This window comes from Dermacentor albipictus, chromosome 10 (assembly GCF_038994185.2).
Source record: "Dermacentor albipictus isolate Rhodes 1998 colony chromosome 10, USDA_Dalb.pri_finalv2, whole genome shotgun sequence".
NCBI classification, from domain to species: Eukaryota; Metazoa; Arthropoda; class Arachnida; order Ixodida; family Ixodidae; genus Dermacentor; species Dermacentor albipictus.
Genome location: NC_091830.1, coordinates 25,549,319 through 25,557,021, shown reverse-complemented (window position 1 = coordinate 25,557,021; position 7,703 = coordinate 25,549,319). Strand labels below are relative to the sequence as shown.

Here is a 7,703-nt window from a genome sequence, read left to right as displayed (position 1 = left end):
GTATTTACGGGCCCGTCGATTGCAATTCGCGCATTTTCTGATGGCGCCCATATTTGAAGTAGTAGCTTAGCGCAAATAAAACCACGGACACAAGGAAGACAGACAAGGACAAGCGCCTTCCTTGTGTCCGCGGTTTTATTTGCGCTAAGCTACTACTTCAACTATGGACGACCAACTAGCCCATCAGTCAACTCTTCTAGAATTCTGATGGCGCGTTCGGAGTGGCGGTTGCGTCTGCGTGCCATATAGACGATATGGCTGCGGACGGTACCGTAATCCTCACTGTAGCACACAGGCGCAGTAGAACAACGTAGACGCTACTGGAACATTCCGAAACCAGCGGATTATGGAAGGCCATATTTGGAAGCGATAACTTTCCTTCATTACCCTCTTTTTTTTTTTCTGGCAGACGAGCGGTTGCAGACGATCTCGGCGATAACGGCTGTTGAGATCCAGCGGCGACGAGCGACCAGGTTCGGCGCACGAAGACGCCCGGGCACAGCTGCGCATGCGCCAACAGCCGAGAATTGCGCTTAAATTTCGCCCCAAGAAGCTGCCGCCGAGTGGGCCGCCCTTCACTTTGGGCTTCACGCCGCAGCCGCGCGTGTCAGTTGAACCTCTGCGTCGTATACCGTCTACGCTCTGGCAGCGAAAGTCGACCACATCACCGACCCCCGAAAGAGCCATGGATCCCGGCGCTGGCTTCTCTTGTATGGCGTGCTTCGAAGCTTTCTGTAGCGGCTGCACCGCACACCGCCCTGGACTTCTGCAACTTCGGCTACGGGACTCTCTTTCGCTCTGGAATTCTCACACGGCCCACTACAGCTTCCGGAATACGTATGCGACGGGCGCTGGCCATTCCATCTGGTCTCGCGCCTGATATGCCAACGACGCCTTTGCTGCCGACAAGTCGCAAGTCACGCCTGCCGCGGTATTTTCTTTTGTGCGCGTTTCCCAACGAACGGACTGACCGGGTCATTCGACCGAGGGACAACGAGGCAACTGTCGTCGGCGGCTGCTTCAGCTACCTCGTGAGGTGAGCGACTGCGGGTGTGCGCGCGCGTGTATGCTGTATGTCGTAGCTGAAATTGTCCAAGCTCTTCAAAGAGAAAAAAAAAAAGCGTAATAATTTGCGGTGGACTAACCGATAAAGCCTGCGGTTTTCTATCGTCGGAATTCTGGCAACCGAACAGCGTAGCCTTCCGGATGTCTTGCACCATGCTTTCTTTTCTGACACCTTGGCTAAGGTTAGCTGGAACGCCATATCTTACGCTAGCGCGGCTGGTTTTTTTTTTTTTAATACCTCCATGACGGCCTCTTCCCATTTTGAGCGCTTAATACCTAACGAGCGTATTTCCACAAATTTAACGCGTTTTTCTTTCCCCCGATATTTTCTCGCCTCTTAACGCGCCTCGCCAAGTCTTCGGATTCGTGGCAAGTTTACGTCGCCTTCGGTACTATTCTGTACGGAGGTAGGCGGCCTCGTCTAGGGCTCGCCGCCGAGGCCCTGCGCTGCTACTCTTAACCCTAACCGCTGCAGGCTCGAGTTCGGTCCCTTCCTGCATCGCTTCCTTGACCCGTTCCCACCTCGTGCGTTCGCTTCGTGCCGGCGTGGCCGCGCTTCATCGCCATTGTAGCTTTGAATTTGACGTTGCTACGGCTTCCAGACAAGCAAGCGAGAATGGTAGTGGGCTGACCGCGCCTCGTATTAAAACAACATAGCCATGCAGCGTGGCCATTTAGTGACAGGGTGCTACTGCTCAAGGCGGGAACTGGATAATGGAGCGATTAGGGCACCCGGCTCTTTTTCTCGAGCCCAGCGGCTAACGTTGGACAGTGCTGTGTTGCACCGCAGGGGCCCGGCATGCGCGCTCCGTAGACAAGGCTGCTCACCTCTGTACTGCAGCTCTTCGTGCCCGGTGCATGTACAACGCCGTTAGTGCCGCGTGAACGTGCTCAAGCCCTGCGATGCATCCGGTTTTGCGCTTTTTTTTTTCTTTTCGGGGTAGCGTTGCATTCGTGTTTGCATTCGTGTTTGCATTCGTGTTTGCATTCGTGTTTGCATTCGTGTTTGCATTCGTGTTTGCATTCGTGTTTGCATTCGTGTTTGCATTCGTGTTTGCATTCGTGTTTGCATTCGTGTTGCAACATGCCCGTGCTAGGCATGACTTGGCTTTCTTTTATCTTCCCAACCGTAGGTGCAGCTCTCGGAACCAAGTGACCGTGGCACTACCCCCCGAAGGACAACGCAGCAACTGATCTCCGCAGCGTAGCCTCGGCATCTAAACGCCGAGGTGGGAACATTCAGCTTGCGAGGGCGGCTCGGCCTTTAACTTCCCCGTCAAAAACTGATTGACAACATTGGCAAATTATCTGCAGTTAACTGTGGTGCTTGATTACGCACGAGCTTCGGCCGCAGCCACATAGGGTCGTCGACGTGACGGAAGCGGAGTGGACAGGGTGGGGCGATCGTAGCTTCAGGCTGAGCTAACACTATAGCAGGTAGCTGGCCCTGCGCGTAGGCAACAGCTGCAGGGGGTCCTCTCTCGTTTGCGACACGGACGTCGGCCCATTCTGGGCGCTATCGCTTCACGGCCCCATTCCGCGCCCACGCGCGCGAGAAAAGGGCGCGGAGTGTGGAGTCGCGGAAGTGGTGGCATCCGGAATTAGTGTCAGGGTGTTAACCAGTGGCGTATTGCTTCCAGTCCAACTAGCTACGCTGAAGAACGGACGTTGCCTTCGGTCCGCAGCGCGGCGCGCTGTGGCCAGAGTATGTGGTGACTTTTTTCCTTCTCCATTCCTTGTGCCCCGCTGCGTTTTTGTCGCTCGACACGAGGACCATGTTTGACGCGTTCATCTCCCTCGTACGGCTCGCGCGACGACGCTTGTCATGGTGAGTACCTACTTACTGGTTATGTTCCAATTTGAACAGCTGCCTTTTTATTTTTAGGTACGCACCCTTGGCCGCCGCTTCCAGCGCACTCCAGCAACGTCCCTGCGCCCAGCAGTGTCCCGGACGGTTAACGTTCATTTCCTGTCGTCCCGCGGCAAACCGTCCAGCAACACGGTTACTCGCTTATTGGCCAATGAAAAAAGCCTTCACGAGCCACCATGACGCACGTCGCCTGCGAGTAAGTAAATGCCAGTTCTTCTGGCCCGTGCTGTGGTGGTGTGCCGACGAGTGCCTAACACGACGCCTCCTTGTCGTTTCAGTTCCCCACTCTTTGCCATCAGTCACGTGGGACGGATTTTCCTGCGGCCTGCCGTGTCCCAGAGAGATGACGTCCATCGCCTGTCCCGCGGCCGACCGTCTGGGCAGCTCTCCTCCAGCCACAGAGCTACTGATTTCCTGGCCCATGAAAAAGACCTTCACGAGCCACCCTGAAGCACGTCGCCTTCGCGTAAGTAAATGCCAGTTCTTCTGGCCCGTGCTCTGTTGGTGTGCTGACGAGTGCCTAACACGACGCCTCCTTGTCGTTTCAGTTCCCCACTCTTTGCCATCAGTCACGTGGGACGGATTTTCCCGCGGCCTGCCGTGTCCCAGAGAGATGACGTCCATCGCCTGTCCCGCGGCCGACCGTCTGGGCAGCTCTGCTCCAGCCACAGAGCTACTGGTTTCCTGGCCCATGAAAAAGACCTTCACGAGCCACCCTGAAGCACGTCGCCTTCGCGTAAGTAAATGCCAGTTCTTCTGGCCCGTGCTCTGTTGGTGTGCTGACGAGTGCCTAACACGACGCCTCCTTGTCGTTTCAGTTCCCCACCCTTGGCCATCAGTCACGTGCGACCGGTTTTCCCGCGGCCTGTCGTGTCCCAGACAGATGACGTCCATCGCCTGTCCCGCGGCCGACCGTCTGGGCAGCTCTCCTCCAGCCACAGAGCTACTGGTTTCCTGGCCCATGAAAAAGACCTTCACGAGCCACCCTGAAGCACGTCGCCTTCGCGTAAGTAAATGCCAGTTCTTCTGGCCCGTGCTCTGTTGGTGTGCTGACGAGTGCCTAACACGACGCCTCCTTGTCGTTTCAGTTCCCCACCCTTGGCCATCAGTCACGTGCGACCGGTTTTCCCGCGGCCTGTCGTGTCCCAGACAGATGACGTCCATCGCCTGTCCCGCGGCCGACAGTCTGGGCAGCTCTCCTCCAGCCACAGAGCTACTGGTTTCCTGGCCCATGAAAAAGACCTTCACGAGCCACCCTGAAGCACGTCGCCTTCGCGTAAGTAAATGCCAGTTCTTCTGGCCCGTGCTCTGTTGGTGTGCTGACGAGTGCCTAACACGACGCCTCCTTGTCGTTTCAGTTCCCCACCCTTGGCCATCAGTCACGTGCGACCGGTTTTCCCGCGGCCTGTCGTGTCCCAGACAGATGACGTCCATCGCCTGTCCCGCGGCCGACTGTCTGGGCAGCTCTCCTCCAGCCACAGAGCTACTGGTTTCCTGGCCAATGAAGAAAGCTTCACGAGCCACCATGAAGCACGTCGGATGAGCGTAAGTCCGAGTTCCTCCAACCCGTACTGCGTCAGTGTGCTGACGGCTCATTATACCTGCTTTTTTTGTCATTTCAGTAGGCCATGCGGTCTTCTACTACGCAGCCTTGCTCGCACAGTTCATCACATTGCTACGCCCGCTATGTTCACGCTACGTTGACGCCCGCTGACACTACGCCCGCTGACGCTGTCTGCGTGCTCCGTGCTGCCTCGACGACGCTGCAGAACTTCGGAGTCGTGACACGATCACCGACCACGCTATCCCTGCGAGAAATCTTTCTGCCCGGTAGCTGCATCATGGCTCTTAGGTACTCTAGTATTGTCAGCCCATGACTGTTTGACGAGTGTATCGAACAATTCTAAGTATCATGCTGGCTCATCTGTGGTACACTGCTCAATCCGGACGTTGGCGCACATTAATTCACATCCTGTGCTAAGTAATGGTACGCTGATGCTGGTTCGCATTGCGAAGTTGCGCGCGCGTATGTGTTCGTGTGAGCATGCGTGTGTGGCTGTGTGCGTGTGCTCCTGCATGTGTGTGTATTTATCGTACGCGCGTGCGACTTCGATCGCTTCATCTGGTTGTTAGCATATGTTTCGCTGGGTTCGTTATCGCTTCTCCCATAGCATTCTTGTTGGCTGGCCTCGGCTCATCGGTGATTTCCATCCGAAAGTTCTTTGATGGTTCCGCAGAGATGGTCGCTGGTCTTTTCGGACACCCTTCAAACTTTGGCTCTGGGCGTTACCCTTCATTTAAGGGCGTCCACTCGCCGTGTCCTTGCCCTGTCGGCTTGTTTTCTATTCGGAGTTTCTGTTGGTATCTTTTCTTTGTCCATATCTTCCTTGTTTATCACGTCATTTCTTCATGGTTAATGCGAAGCATCAGCGTACCGTTACAAAAAGCATATGGTGTGGATTATGGGCAGCCAAACATTCCCGTCAACTTGTGAGGATCAAGCTTATTCTTTCAAATAGTGCTGGCATGGCACCACGTTTATTTTTACAAAACCTGTCTACAGTCATTGGTCATGTTACCGGTAATGTTGCGTACCACTATACAGCCAAGCAAAGCAGGTCCCATCCCAGCCAAGGAAAGCAGATCCTGAAGCTCCCTTCAGCAACATTGCACATTGATCGGACACCACCACCGCACGTGCCTGCGATGTTACGTCTTGATCACTAGTTTCATCGCCGTTACTTATGTACTTCACTGTTAATTGCCTTGTGTAAATTTACCTGCTCGCATACACTTGTACTTTTATATAACATGTGCTTGCTTCACAATATTCAGCTGGAACTTAGTAAAATGACCTTGTTCTTTTTCTATAAGAATATTTCCCCTGTGTGCAGAACGGTGCATGTTTGTGAACATTTCCTTTTTTTTTTTTTTTTGTAGTGCATATTGCCAATACTTTGGCATTCACTGTTCTATGCGAACTGAAATAAAATTGGACATCGTTCCAGAGTCAACAATGCAGCTTCTGCAGTGTCTTGCATTTGAAATGCCTCCACGGCTTTTGAGCTTACTTGCAGCATGCTGATAGCCTGATCGATGCTGTGGTGTTGGATCGTATCCGGTAATCACCCACGGTTCTGAATAAAGGGAAAGTCAGACATCCACCCGTTCGTAGCAATTGCTACAAAGGAAACCCGTACGGGTTCCTCGAAAGAAAACCCCGGGACCAGGACGAATTTTTTTTCAACTATGGGGCTGTTCTTTCGAGGAACCCGTATGGGTTTCCTTAGTTAGCAATTGCTACGAACGGGTGGATGTCTCATTCCCCTTTATTCATTCCTTCTCTCCACCTTGCGGGTATCCACGGAACTACCACGTAAAACCCACGGTTCCGTTCAGCGAAGGTAAAGCCTGGCGCCGTCGAATTAGTGCGCCCACTACCGCGCGGACCTGAACTGAAATGCAATTAATCGGGTCGAGGGAAACTTCTTTTATAGTTCTGGCCTTAGCGATCTGAAATAAACTGCTCCTTACAATTCGCATGGCGCGTACACATAAGTGCCTACGCGGCGCTGTGTCAGCACCTGTACGTCACCGATCCCGCGTTCGGTACCGATTGGTGGTCCGTACGTGTTATGCCGACACATTCCTTAATACCGGAGATGCATGTTTCCCTCTGCATCAAACGGGTAAACATTTGGTGCAACACCACATCAACAACCACCTCGCTCAATCGCTGCCATCCGCATTTACGCGAGGAAATCGCATGGCCTAGAAGTGAGCGCTTATGTCTAGCAGTTTCTTTTTCTAATACTTTATGGCACGCGCAAACTAAGTATGAAGGAGTAAAGTAAAAGCGGTAATCATAATAACCCATAATGTATACGTCTGGATCACAGCTGCCGTTGTTTAACCCTTTCAAATTTTTTTTTTGCCGAGTCTGGCTATGTCTTAGGCCAACACTGAATGACAGGCAGCAAGCGTCATTTGTTGATTTAGAGCAGGAACACTGGACGAGGAAGAAGTTCGATCGAGACGACTCGTTGCATATGTCTTTCGAACACAATCTCAACACGTGCGATGTAAAGCAAATGCATGAAATGTACACCTTCGGTTCACATATGACGAGAGCTGTATATAGAAATATGAAACGAAGCCTCGGTTGGCTTGGGGTGAAGCCCACTTCAAATTTCCTGCCTGCGTGTTTTTCCCATATTGCTGAAAAAAAAATTCTGCAAGATTTTTTTTTTTTGTGGCTATTGAGGCCTTCTGTACGTATAGGTAGAGCATAAACATTTCAGGAGGGTATTTAAACATCTCGTTCTTCAGGGGCAAGTGGTTCGGCCGCTCACATTGACTCGTATCTATGCGCAACAACGAGACTACGCGCAGATATATGTTTTGCAAGTTTTGACGTTACCATACATCAGCGATGCGCCATTTCCTCAACATTTGGAGCTAAAAATTAAGTATGGCTGCAGATAGAACTCCGACGCGGAAGGCTGCTCTCTAAAGTCAGCTCGAATGTGCGAAATGTCGAAAGAATGCGTAGAAGCAGTACAAAAACTGAAGTGCGAGGACGGTAGGCAGCGACAACAAACTCCAAGGCAGCCGCGTCGGCAAACGGAACTGGCATCCAGTAGTCGCGGTGTATGCGACGTGGCTCCCAGGTACGACATGCGGCCCCGGAGAAGTCAGTAATAATTAATCGCGATCCACGAAAAGCACTGCCGACGCCAACTCAACATGGGTATTGGTACCTAAATCA

The 7,703-nt window shown here is 52.7% G+C and overlaps 1 long non-coding RNA gene across 2 annotated transcripts; it reads left to right on the top strand.

Annotated features, from left to right (window-relative positions):
• Positions 1-544: 544 nt before the first annotated feature.
• Positions 545-5,954, top strand: LOC139050484 (uncharacterized). 2 transcript variants are annotated; one of them, XR_011508898.1, is made up of 9 exons: positions 545-1,036; positions 2,199-2,893; positions 2,951-3,131; positions 3,214-3,401; positions 3,484-3,671; positions 3,754-3,941; positions 4,024-4,211; positions 4,294-4,480; positions 4,558-5,954. It is a non-coding gene; the product is annotated as an uncharacterized lncRNA (long non-coding RNA). The 2 variants fall into 2 exon arrangements; XR_011508897.1 differs by having other exon boundaries at positions 2,199-3,131.
• The last annotated feature ends 1,749 nt before the right edge of the window (positions 5,955-7,703 follow it).